We start from the raw sequence: 12,385 nt of genomic DNA on the forward strand, positions 1-12,385 counted from the left end.
GGTAAGTTGCATGTACTATTGGCCAGTACACAGTGTCTGCACTGGGTACCAGAGTTCAAACGTGTTACATTGTAGCCAAAGCACTCCATGCCACCATATATCATTAAAACAAATCAACCTATCTGCACTGTGAGAATGTGTATGGGTGAGCCCTGTGTCCAGTGAGGGCTCTCAAGCATAGAAGTGATTGCTAGCTCTTTGTGACATTTGGGGAGAACCATAAACGGTTCTCTTATTCCATTGGGTAAATAAAGTGATTGTGCAGGCATTCTTGAACAAAAGGTCAAACCGTGTAAGGCCACCATGGCATTGGTGGGCAAGGCCTATGTGGTAGTAGTCTTGCTTGTGGGTCACTGCAGATACTGACAGTGTTGCAGCATCGAGATGTTGTTCTCGCCCACATGAAGAGCTTGGGGCTCAGGTTGAACCTCAGAAAAGTATGCTTTCCCCAGTGCAGTGGACAACTTTTCTAGGGGTTATAAGGATTCTGCTACGATGAGGGTGTTTCTATCCCCAACATGTGTAGCGTCAATCCTATCAACACTGAGCAAGATAAAGCTGGATCTTTTGAGACTATTGGTGCTTATGGTCCTATTGCACAGGAGACCGTTCAGTGGTGGCCGAGAAGTTAGGGGTTTCGTCCAAGGAGAAACCTCTGAGAATAATCAGTGTCACGCGGCGATGCCTACGTGCTCTGAGAATTTGAGTGTCCCCGGTTTCTAGCCTTGGGTCACACTCTAGGGGTGTCTCCTTAGCATAATGACAGACACCTCCCTCACAGGCTGGAGCGCGGTCTTAGACAGCTGTCCAGTTCACAGTCTCTGGTGTGGCCCTCATCTCGAGCGGCATATAAATTGCCTAGAAATGTGGGCCATATTTCTAGCACTGAAATTCCTTCTTCCTCAATTGAGAGGTCACCATATGTTTACAGACAACACACTGGTGGTCTCATATATTGACCACCAGGGAGGATTATGTCTGTGCTCCCTGTTCAGGCAGGCGCAACTAATTCTCCTCTGGGCAGAAGGAAAGTTTGTCAATGAGTGCAATGTACATTTTCGGAATATGGGGGCAGACATCCTGTCGAGGCAGGGGCTGAGGCCCATGAATTGGTGGCTCCATCCACAAGTGGTGGATATCCCTGCTAGGTGGCACTCCTTGGGAGATTCCCATCTGCAGGGATCCACTGTAGACCCAGTGAACTGTGCAATAGCTACAGTCCTGGAGTTCTTACAAGAACGTTTCTCAGCAGGGTGGGCCCCTGTTGATGTTGATCCTTTAACTTCGAGGTTTAATGCGTGGTGTCAGGCGGCTGAGGCCCATCTGCAGTCCGCGCATACTTTCCTGGGACCTTTCTATAGTCCTGGAAGGTCTGTCAGGTGCCCCATTTGAGCCCTTAGAGTGGATGTACTGTCTCAACCGGAGGGCTGATTTATCACCCTCGACCAGAACTATGGAAACTGTGGGTCTGGCCCCTGAGGGGCACCAGCTCATAGATTCTGGTCTCACAACTGAAGTTGTAGAGACCATGTTAAATGCTAGAGCACCACCCACAAAGAAATTGTATGCACTCAAGTGGCAGCTTTTTGTCTTGTGGTGTGAGGAACATCAGCTAGACCCAGTGAACTGCGCAATAGCTACAGTCCTGGAGTTCTTACAAGAACGTTTCTCAGCAGGGTGGGCTCCTTCTACAATCAGGGTTTACATGGCCGCCATTTCGGCCAGCCATGCCCCCGTTGATGGAACCTCTGTGGGGCAACATCCTCTAACTTCGAGGTCCATGCGTGGTGTCAGGCTGCTGAGGCCAATCTGCAGGCAGGGCATACCTTCCAGGACCATTCTATGGTCCTGGAAGGTCTGTCGGGGCCCCATTTGAGCCCTTAGAGTCAGCAACTGTGAAGCTTCTGACTCTAAAAGTAGCTCTTCTGCTGGCCCTGACATCTCTCAAGCGAGTAGGAGATCTGCAAGCTCTCTCTGTTGCCCCTTCCTGCCTTAACTTTGCCCCTGGATTAGCCAAGGCCTTCCTTTATCCTATGTCGGATTATATTCCTAAAGTGCCTACATCAGCTGCCCACCCTGTGGTGTTGCCCTCCTCCATTCCCCACACCGGAACAAGAGAGAATGCACCTGCTGTGTCCAGTAAGGGCTCTCTGTACTTACGCCCACCGCTCCGGCCAGTGGCGTAAGTTGGAGCAGCTGCTGGTCTGCTTTGGTGGCGACAGTAGAGGTGATGCTGTGACAAAGCAGTGCATCTCTAATTGGATAGTGGAAGCAATCTCTATTGCTTATGAGGTGCGCGCTCGCTATGCCTCTGGGCATAAGGGCTCATTCCACTAGGATGGTCGCCTCCACGAAGGCTTTGTCCAAAGGGGTATCCTTGCACAATGTGTGTGCTGCTGCAGGGTGGTCTACACCACACACATTCATTCGTTATCACAGCCTGGATATTCATTCCACCCCAGGTTCGAGTGTCTTGCAGTGACCCTCCGACTTGGGTCTTTTTGAACGGGCCGTACCCTCGGTATGACGGAGTGGGTATTCTCGTTCCCATACTGTTATGCTAAACGCAACGTCGAAGTTCCCTTTGAAAGGGAATGTCTGGGTTATGCATGTAACCCTGTTCCCTGAGAAGGGAACGAGACATTGCGTAGCTTTGTCATACCAGGGCAGGCCTGTGAATTGCATCTTCGCTTCAGATAATAGAGGCTGATGGCGTGGTTCACAGGTGCCATATTTATATCACGCGACGCGCTTAATTGCCATGTCACCTGATCATGGCAGACCTATAAATAGGCAAGATTTTACACAAGCTTCAGATGCTGGTCGCACGCAAGAGGCGCTCCCATAGTGTTATGCTAAACGCAACATCTCGTTCCCTTCTCAGGGCACAGGGTTACATGCGTAACTCAGACGTTTTTGTGCATCTCATACTAAATGGTTTTAGGTTTTCAAATGAAATACAACATAAAACAAAAGCAATCACACAATACAGTTTTTATTAATTTCTTTATTGAAGGAAAAATGTTATCACCCTTGTGAAAAACTTAAAATTAAACTTAAAATCTGTTTGTGCCACCTTTAGCAGCAATAACTGCAACCCAACGCTTCTGATAATTGGAGATCAGTCTTTCACTTACTTCTATGCTTTGGATCATTGTCTTGTAGCATAATCCAGTTGCCACAAAATCTACAAGGATCACAGCTGGAGAACTGCAAAAGTTAGTTGTGTCTGGGGTCAGAAAGTCTCCAAAGCTACAATCCAAAGTCACCTACATCACCACAAGTTGTTTGGAAGGGTTTCAAGAAAAAAGCCTCTACTCACAACCAAAAACAAACTCAAGCATCTTCAGTTTTCCAGACACTACTGGAACTTCAAATGGGACCGGGTTCTATGATCAGATGAAACCAAAATAGAGATTTTTGGCAGTAAACACTAGAGGTGGTTTTGGCACACACAGAGAGGTAGCCATATGGAAAAGTACCTCATGTTCACGGTTAAATATGGTGGTGGCTCTTTAATATTTTGGGGCTGTTTTTCTGCCAAAGGACATGGACATTTTGTTAGGATACATGACATCATGGACTATCAAATATCAACAGATATTAAATGAAAACCTGACTGCCTCTGACAGAAATATTTAAATGGGCCATGGTTGGATCTTTCAGCAGGACAACGATCCAAAACATACATCAAAAAAGGTTTACTGACCACAAAATCCTGCCATGGCCATCCAAGTTCCCTTACTATCAGTGAGAGCAGAGTATTTTTGTGAATTATTTTCACAAAAGACAATATTTCACAGCCTTGTTTGCTCATATTTACCAAGGTTACCAATATTAGTGGAGGACACTGTATATATATTAACTAAGTGTGAACAATGTTGGAAGACATTTTGCTAAAAAGTGTTCATTTCCTTTATGTATGGAGACTTTTGGGACTCCCTGTAGTATGTCATCTTGTACAATATTGTCTGTTTCTAAGTATAGGTACCTGTACATCTACATGACAGGTCGTAACAATTAAAATAACAATATAGAGAATGGGATCTACACACACATACTCATTTCTTTGAATAATAGGGACATTTTCTAGAGACAGTGTATGTCCTTTAGTTTCTTTCATTCCTTTATCAGTTTAAGCATCTTGCAGTCTCAGGTAGTGCACCTGTTGTTTCTAATACCCTTCTCTCTCTCTCTTTTATTTGTCCCTTTCCTCTTTTTCGATTTTGCCTTTCTCTATGTAGATTCCTTTCTTCTCTGCTTGCTTTTCTCTTTCTCTTCTTTCCACTCCTTCTTTCGATATGTGAGTGTTATTGACTGTGTGTGTGTGTGTGTGTGTGTGTGTGTGTCTAGACCAGAATTGATTGGGGGCTTTTATGTACATACATAGAGTGTGTGAATGAGAAGGACTACACACACACACACACACACATGCACACACATAGTTTCCTGACTCTATTGCAGGTGGTTGACCAGATCAGTATCGTGTTTGTTTCTTTTTTGCTCTGCTTTAATAGTGTGTGTGTGTGTGCGTGTGTGTGTGTGTGTGTGTGTGTGTGTGTGTGTGTGTCTCAGAGAGTGAGAGAGAGATGTGGTTCACAGATATTGTGTATATGTTTGTGTGTGTGCTTGTACAAACAGTAGATCAGGGTCATTTCATGCACTGATAGTCATCGTCCAAGGTTACACATGTAGTGGAATTTTCTTTCACAAAAATAGGTTTTTGATGTCAAAAAGACATTAGACTTGTATTACAACAGTAACAAGAGCCAAGACAGCCTGCAAAGTGACTCCCGACTCCATCTTATAACACTATGTTTATACCCCTCCAACGCAGATAAGAGTACGAAGGAGGTCTTTTTGCAAAGTAACTCCCATACATCCATGAATCATCCGCCCTATGACAGGTGGCCTTATCAGTACATGCATATCCTGTATGTACTTCCCACTCTTAAACCTTGGTAATAATAGCGGATACATGCTAAGGAATGACAGATAACAAGTTAACAAGCTAGACAAACTGAGAATGAGTAATGTGTACTCAGTGATTCCTCACAAGCTGGAGTTCCACCAGCTTGTCCTGGTTCCTTTGATTAATGTGATATCATGTGACTCATGTGATAACTAGCTAAAGTTACCACAGTAGTACTATACATGATATACATGAGTACTCTCTTATATCTAATACACTGATTATACATTATTGGATGATATATATTATGGATTAAAATATTCCATATATATCAAAACATAATCAGAATGTTTAAATGCTGGTTTAACATTAAGTCACTTTCTTCATAATTGAAATACATTTCAAAGTCATTATTAGGCTTTAAAAACATTTCTAATTATTACTCTGATTTATTTATTTATTTATTATTATTACTACTTTTAACTTCTGATTGGACTTAATGGTTTACATAATAAACATATTTAAATCATAGTCTGATTAAAGAAATTCTTCTATACACATACACACATTTATCCACACCTGATTATGTATTATTTAGTAGCTGGACTGAAATAAGTGGTGTGTTAAAAACTGTGTAATAGTTGTTTTTGTTCCTGCTGTCCACTCGGCCAGATGAGAGAGAGAGAGAGAGAGAGAGAGAGAGAGAGAGAGAGAGAGAGAGAGAGAGAGAGAGAGAGAGAGAGAGAGAGAGAGAGAGAGAGAATGAATGAATGAATGAATACAGAGATAAAGAATGAATGAGAGACAGATAGCGAGATAGATGGAGACACCATTAGCACTGTAACTTTAGATAACTAGTGACCTCTTGTGGTAACTTTAACTAACTAGAAATACGTTCATGTGGTAATGTTAGCTATCTATCTATAACCTACTGTGGTAACTTAAACTAGCTAGCAACAACCTCCTGTGGTATCTTTAGATAGCTAACAATTACTCATTGCAGTAACTTTAGCTTGCTATCAGTAACCTATAATGGTAGCTTATACTAGCTATCAATAAACTACTGTTTTAACTTTAACTAGCTATCAGTAAACTACTGTGGTAACTTTAGATAGCTACCAATTACTCTTTGTGGTACCTTTAGCTAGCTATCAGTAAACTACTGTGGTAACTTTAACTAGCTATCACAAAACTACTATGGTAACTTTAACGATCTAGCAATAAGCTCCTGTGGTAACTTTATATTGCTAGCAAGTACTCATTTCGGTGACTTTAGCTAGCTATCAGTAACCTATGATAGTAACTTATACTAGCTATCAGTAAACTACTGTGGTAACACAGCTAGCTATCACTAAACTACCGTGGTAACATTAATTAGCAATCACTAAGCTACTGTGGTAACTTTAGCTAGCTATCACTAAACTACCATGGTAACATTAATTAGCAATCACTAAGCTACTGTGGTAACTTTAGCTAACTATCACTAAGCTATTGTGGTAACTTTAACTAGCTATCAGTAAACTTCTGTGGTAACTTTATCTAGTTATCACTAAACTACTGTGGTAATTTTAACTAGCTATCACTAAACTACCATGGTAACTTTAACTAGCTATCAGCAAACTACTGTGGTAACTTCATCTAGCTATCAGTAAACTACTATGGTAACTTTAATTAGCTATCACTAAACTACTGTGGTATCTTTAGCTAGCTATCAGCAAACTACTGTGGTAACTTTAGCTAGCTATCACTAAATGACTGTCGTAACTTTAACTAGCTATCAGTAAACTACTGTGGTAACTTTTACTAGCTATCACTAAATGACTGTAGTAACTTTAAATAGCTAGCAATAACCTCCTGTGGTAACTTTAACTAGTTAACAATAACCTCCCTTGGTAACTTTAACTAGTGAGCAATTACTCATTCCATTAATTTTAACTAGCTAATTTATCTGTAAGTCTTTAGTGCTAAAGATAAAGGCAAGAACTCAGTACATGCAAACAATGTTTGTGTCTGTCACTCTCTGTCCTACTCTGTCTCTCACAGGGCTGTCACCTATTCCAAAATGAAATGCCAAATAGTTGCATAAATAACAATACAGAGTAACAAAAGTGAAAATAACACAATTAAAGTGCCAATTTATTCACAAACTTTGACAAGACAAATATCTCCCTGGCAGCACAGTGCATGTGCCTAGATACACAGATGTCAGACAGTCATGCATGCACTCTCTAAGCAGTGTAATAGCCTCTTTTTTATTTTGAACTCATATACTCCCGTTAACTTGGACTGCTGGTAAAACTGGACAAGTATTATGTAGATGCATAAGACAAAATATGCTCAAGATGTACTGAAATGCTTCCTTCATACCTGTGTCATTGATGCATAAAAATTTCTGTGATACCAAATACATGGTGTATATAGGTTGCCGTCTAATAGTAACATTAGTGAATGCTTCGGTGCTTTGCTCAAATCAGATTCGTGTGAATATCAAATCTAGGTTCCTATTTTGTAAAAAGAAAAACACTGAGATACAGCACTGAAGGAAGACTGCTGGAGATTCTTTTTTTTTTCTTTCTTTTAAAGTCTGAATCATGAAGACATACAGTAGGGGAGAGGTTGTTCCTTATTTTTTTTATTTTATATCTATATTTATTTTTTCAAAGGTGGCAACCCTACTCTGTTTTTATACCTCTCTCTCTCTCTCTCTCTCTCTCTCTCTCTCTCTCTCGCCTGCTGTTTCCATTTTGTGTGGTAATTCATAATTAACCTGGATGTGCTAATGAATTATGAGTGAATGTTCAGTAATGAGTCATGAGTTTGTGGAGGTCAAACAATCGACACACGCTCAGCAGTGACGCACGAGACATACACTACTGTTTTATAATTGATAAGGGCTGATTAGTTACAGCACTCCAAATGGGCCCTATCACAGTGACAGAACTTGTGTAGGTGTGGGAGTGTGAGATCAATTACATTTACCCCTCTACCATGCCTAGTAAAGTCTACTTTATTACTAAATTTGTGTGTGATTGTGTAAATTAAAGTATTAAAACTAAAGTATTTCTTTAGCTTTACACTGAAACTATGAGACTATAATAGCTAACAAGTAAAGACAGCTTATAGACATCAGCATTGTAAATATTTAGAAGAGGAAGCCTTTTTGTCTTGTAGATATTACAGTACGGTGTACTGATTTTATGATTTTATGTCATTTTCCTGTTTTCTTCCATTGAAGTAGCAAAACCTAAAATATCCAACATGCAATATGTCAATGCATATTCAACCATTGGGAATCCCTACTAATCAACCAGTCCACATCTCTGAATGAGACATGTCTCTCTGATTTCTCCCTCATTCCTAGAAACAAAACACAGCTGTATTGTTATAATGTTGGGATATCCTGGAAAAAAAGCATAGTGGGACATAGTGGGGAAACCAAAATTTGTTTTCTAAAATATCACTTTGTGCATAATTTCGTACGGGACGCCTTTCTGTGCAAACAAAAGATGGTTATTTTTACAGCCAATTTGGAGCGATAATTCTTCTCCGAGGAGCTTGGTCTTTGCAGTACCAATTTCATCTCAGATATGTAGCCAACCATCAGTAAAATGGACGTGCCAACTAAGAATTGGGAGAGTATCTCTGTTCCCAGGGTTCTATGTTCCCCAGGTTTATATGGCACATAATGAACACATGGTGATTTAAAGCTAGAGTTAGGCTTCAGCATAAGTTAGAGCTGGTACATACTTAACATTTTGTTCCTTTTATGACTGTTTACTGTGTTTTATAGACTACATTATGGCATTTCTTCAGTTTTGTGTATACGTTTCACTATTGTTCATGTATGGATTTGAAGTGCATGAATGTAGACTAACAGCTACTTTTAGAGCAGCACAAATGAGGGTTCAGCATGTGCAACCTAGTTAATTTCCAAGTGCATAACTTTCATAAATTTCAAGTGGGGATGAAGGATGGATTCTAAACTAATGTATGATGTTATTCATTTACAGTGGGAGAAATAAGTATTGAATGCGTCAACATTTTTTTCAGTAAATATATTTCCAATGAGGCTATTCACATGAAATTTTCATCAGACTTTGGTATTAACTCAAGAAATCCACATATAAAAAGAAATCCAAACATTAAAGTCATAAATGAAGTTATGCGTTATAAATGACACAGGAAATGACACAGGAAAAAAGTATTGAACACACTAACTGAAATTTATTTAATACTTAGTGGAGAACCCTTTGTTTGTAATGACGGCTTCAAGATGCTTCCTGTGTGAAGAAATTAATGGACCACGGTATTCAGGTGTGATTTTGGCCCATTCTTCTAAACATATTGTATTTAAATCTTGTTCAACTGGATTCAAGTCAGGTGATTGACTGGGCCATTCTAACACCTTGATTTTTTTTCTCTGAAACCATTTGAGAGTTTCCTTTGCTGTATGCTTTGGATCGTTGTCCTGCTGGAAGGTCCACTCATGTCTCATCTTCATCATCCTGGTGAATGGCAGCAGACTCTTCTCAAGAATCTCCCGGTAAAGGGCTCCACTCATAGTTCCTTCAATTATATGAAGTCTGCCAGTACCATGCGATGAAAAACAGCCCCACACCATGATGCCACCAAACTTCCAAACTTCGCAGGTGGTATAGTGGTTTTTAGGGTGATGTGCAGTGCCATTTCTTCTCCAAACATGTTATGTAGTATGACAGCCAAAAAGTTCAATTTTGCTCTCGTCTGACCAGACTACACTCTCCAAGTACTTCACAGGCTTGTCCAAATGAGTTGTAGCAAACTTTAAACGAGCTTCAACATGCCTTTTCTTTAGTAATGGAGTCTTGTGGGGTGAGTGTGAGCAGTGGAGTGCATTGTTTTCTCTGTGACGATGGTACCTGCTGCCTCCAAGTGTTTCTGAAGCTCTTACTGAGTGGTCTTTGGCTCTTGGGCTACTCTTCTGACTATTCTTCTGAATCCCTGGTCAGAAATATTGTGAGGAGCTCCTGTGCATGGCCAGTTGATGACGGAGTGATGTTGCTTCAACTTGCAGATAATGGCACCAGACGGTGCTTACTGGAAGGTTAAGAAGTTTTGAGATACACCTGTATCCGATTCCATCGATATTATTGCAAAAATAACGTTGCGAACGTCTTGGGAGAACTCTTTGTTTTTTGTTTGTTTTGATGTTTCTTATGTGACACCATGGTAACGAGAAGCCTTTTTAGAGACCATCAATTTACTAACCCATCTGATATAATTTGCACGCACACACACACACAGACACACACACACACACACACACACACATATATATAATATTTATATATATATATATATATATATATATATATATATATATATATATATATATATATATATAGATAGATATATAGATATATAGATATATATAGATAGATAGATAGAGTAAACAGGTGCATCTTAAAAAATTTGAATACAAAACTTCATTTTGTTCTGTAATTTAATTAGAAAACATGGAACTTTCATATATTCTAGATTCATTACACATAAAGTGAAATAGCCTTTTTTTTGTTTTAATCTTGATGATTATGGCTTACAGCTCATGGAAATAAAAAATCCAGTATCTCAAAATATTACAATAAAGAATTTATAATACAGAAATTTTGACCTTCTGAAAAGCCCCTGATAGCTGTGTAACACCGCAGCTTCCCTTTGGATTAATTGATTGCTTATCAAATTAAATTACATGAAGTTTATCGCAAGGTAAGACTAAGCTATATAGTTATTGTTTGTTGTTCCTTTATATAATGGCACTTTTCCAACGGGTGATGAACACGCCAATTCAGATGCATCACGCATGTATATAATAATGCTGGCTTGGTGTGTTTAGAGATAAATTGTTGTGCTATTTGCTGCTGCAGCACATACTGATAGGAAATGAATGAAAAATGTGGTGTTTGATTCTGTCATGTGGGGCAGTAAAGAAAGAACGTAATCAGGAATGCCAGATCTAAATGACTTATGTTTTTCACGAGTGTCTGTCTTCAAGTCCAAGTCAAGTCTCAAGTCAATTGTTCACGAGTCCAGGTTAAGTCTCAAGTCTTTTTTTTTTTTTTTTTGCAACTTAAGTGTGATTCGAGTCCACGTCGCAGACTTGAGTTTCCATCTCTGGATCCAGCAACCTTCAAATTAGTAACCCAAAGGTTTAACCACTGCCATTATGCAAATAATGAGCTGTCAAAATGCAATTAGCATTTACAAGTAACATTCATGTCTGCAACATGCAATTTTCTGACCACCACATTACTAGCATGACACAGAATGCTATTATGTCACCCTAACTAACAGTCCTTATGCAATGGTCTGGATTGGAAGTCAGCTACATAGAACTTGAGCAGCAACTGTAAAGGGGAAATAATGGATACTGTCATAATGACAGATGACAAATTAAAGGGAAAACTAGTGACACTGTTAAGCAGTGGGGGGAATTTTGCTAGCATGGATTGGGTCCACTTTCCTCCTTAGACGGAAGAGTTACTACAAATCAATGCAGAGTTATTCTGACTGATCACCTTTTTCCTTTGATTAAATATTTTTATCCTGATGGGTGTGGTCTCTTCCAGGGTGACCCTGCCACCATCCACAGGGCATGAGGAATGGTTTGATATGTATGAAGATCATGTGTTATAGCCGTCACAGTGACCAGATCTCAACCCAGCTGAACACCTATGGGAGATGTTTGACCGGTGTGAGAGGTGATGTTCTCCACCACAATCATCAAAGCAACAGCTGAGGGAATATCTTTTGGAAGAACTGTGCTCAGCCCTTTAGACTAGTTCCCAAGAGTACTGCAAGATGTAATGAAGATGTTCTGGTGACTTGTTCTGGCCAAACAACCTAATAAAACATGTTATGATGGTTTTGCAAACATAGACATTTGCCACATTACTGAACTTTGGTATTGCTCCAATTTAATTGACATATTTAATTGTTTAAGCACAGTATTTTTCTGCTATTTCATGTAACTGTTTCTGTACAATGGTATTAATGAGCCAAACAATGCCTTTTGCAAGTGGGATAATTTATTCATGTTCCCTTGATCTTTAAATTGCTGGCTATATGCAGTTTAAGCTATAATTGTTACCCTGTTAGCTCCAGTGCATAACTATGGAAGCAAACTTCAAACACCAAACATGTCCTGACTTACTTTAAGTAGTATTAGGCAACGTCATTTGCTTGGCTAGCAGTAAGAAAGGCTAACTGAATTGCAGAGAACAAACACCTGCTATTCCTTGTGCTCTTCATGTTAATTATAGATGATAAATAAACTGTCTAAGTGCAGCAACAAGACTTCCTCCAGGCCAATATCCAAACACAGCCATCCATCCACTTGGAGGAATGTGCATGCACACCCACACCCACACACACCCACCCACACACCCACACACACACACACACACACACACACACACACACACAGACGCACACAAA

The sequence above is a fragment of the Ictalurus punctatus genome, chromosome 4 (genome assembly GCF_001660625.3).
Source record: "Ictalurus punctatus breed USDA103 chromosome 4, Coco_2.0, whole genome shotgun sequence".
Classification (NCBI taxonomy): Eukaryota; Metazoa; Chordata; class Actinopteri; order Siluriformes; family Ictaluridae; genus Ictalurus; species Ictalurus punctatus.